The sequence below is a fragment of the Penicillium canescens genome, assembly GCF_028828765.1.
Source record: "Penicillium canescens strain IBT 15451 chromosome Unknown utg000009l_segment0_segment0, whole genome shotgun sequence".
Taxonomy (NCBI): Eukaryota; Fungi; Ascomycota; class Eurotiomycetes; order Eurotiales; family Aspergillaceae; genus Penicillium; species Penicillium canescens.
Window position 1 is genome coordinate 558259 of NW_026703971.1, and position 2097 is coordinate 560355.

The following is a 2097-nucleotide window of genomic DNA, read 5'->3' on the forward strand; positions in this document are numbered from 1 at the left end:
GCTTGAAACTGTAGTGGTAGATAAAAGTTCTGTTTTCATGATACCTAACGGCGGTGACCAAAGAAACAGAGGATTCATCTCAGTGGAGCCGTGTCGCGTGAAGGCGGGAATTGTTGGCAGAAAAGCCACAGGCAAGAGACTGACAAACTCTTGTGCTTGTTAACTTGACTCTGGGAACCAATATGTTGGCCCTGGGAACCTCAAAAGCATTTCTAGGAGCTGTTTATCCCCTAGGAACCTCAATTTAGCTCCTGGGGCTATTCTTAGTTTCTGTGACGGTTCATGGATGCTTGGGTTTTACCACTACGCCATCTGGCCAAAAAGGCACAATGTTTGGTCAGCGACCAAACACCCAAGCTACTATATATACTCGATCTCTGACAGTTTCTAGGAAAATGAGATCTAGCCCTGGGATCTACACTTTACGTTGTGAGGGTCTCACGTATACATAGAGGTGGATAGTGTTTCAGGATGAACAATCAATATCAAGAACAACTATAGTTGACTCTAGATACAAGACGTAGCGCGAGGAAGCAAAAGAAAGATAGCTTCCTCGCGTTCAGGGGCACCCATGTACACCATGTGGGTCCCGTGCGGATCATATCTCCATCCGTTCCGCATGCTTCATCTATATCCCTGACATACGTTCCTGACTGAATACGAAACTGGCTCTGGGAATACATTGACCAGATCTGGGAGCTGTGGAGCCCCCGGGAGCTTACTTTAGGGCCCTAGAGTCACTCTCTTGCCTTCCGAGATCGCCGAAAGCCCTCACAAAACACCTTCACCGGACCTGCGCAAAATCCTGCGTCATTCGGTCACTCCTAGAAGGCCAAATCATCGCTCCAGGAATCAAGCAAATCGTCAACAGGAACGCGGCTTTGATTCCCCGAGGTGGGGATACCAGACCCCAGAAGCTACATCGGGTTTCCTGCGGGCTATGTGGCTCCTAGAGGATGTTTCTTTGCTCCCAGAAACGTCTCAGAGGCTTCCGGGAGCAAGAGAACTCCCAGGGTCAAGAGATAAGTTCATAGCACCAATGAAACCATCTACAGGGGCGTGACCTGTTTCGTAATGGTGATGAAGAAAATGTGCATGTTTGTAGCTGGATACCGCTATGGATATCTAATTGCTGGTTATACGGACAGAGACAGAAAGTGTGCATATAAAAAGGAAAGTTTTATCTAAGTTCCGGTGTTGAAGGCCATATAAGAATGATTTCAGACCAAAGTACCCCTAGAGAGAATAATTTTTCGCTTGATTCGGGAGGCAGCACTCCAATGGGACGACGCCTGTTTGAGCACCACTTTACGGCCAAAGCAACTCGTATCTAGAGTAGAGACACAAACATGGACACGTGACCATCTTGAGGCTAAATCTGTCAAACACAGAGAAGGAGTGACTCGCTATCTATGAACGAGGGCGCTGACCACGGGTAAGGTCGGAGAGATGGTACGGCTAAGGCCGTAGTACGTGGGACGGGGCCTGGCCCGTTACAAGGTACGACCGCTGTCCCTGAATTAATAGGAGACAGAGACTAGAAAGCAGACTACGGTCTGCAAGACGTGTCTGCCTTATAGCATGTGGTGTGAACATCTGAAACTGACTTGATCCAATCTAGCTAGGGTGCGAACTGTCTACAATAATGTTACGGGAAAAGGTAGGTGTTAAGCAAGCTTAAACCAGTATGACATTCGTATGCGCTAAATGGGGCTATTTGAAGAAGGGGAACCAATACAATTGAGCAGATGAATTGAACTCAGTTCAGTTGAAGAAAAGATGAAAGGAGCGGAACGTGCGAGGACTTGTTGAAGCGTACGCGCTTCTGCAAGTGGGGTAAGGTGGTTGAAAATCTCATACTAAAAAGAAAGAAGTCACGACACTAAAGAAACCAAATTCTTTCTGGTGTATTTTCCATCTCCACTCTGCTCGACAGAAGGGAAAGTTGCCGTCCCCGAAGGAATTGGCTAAGGCAACATGTTGGCTCTTCCTGTTTCGTAAGGGCCGACATTACTGCTGGCTATTGGTGTATAACCACCACAGTGGGCGTCGTTGCTCCCCGAGAATGGAATACATCCATTTCCTTGACTTGGGCAA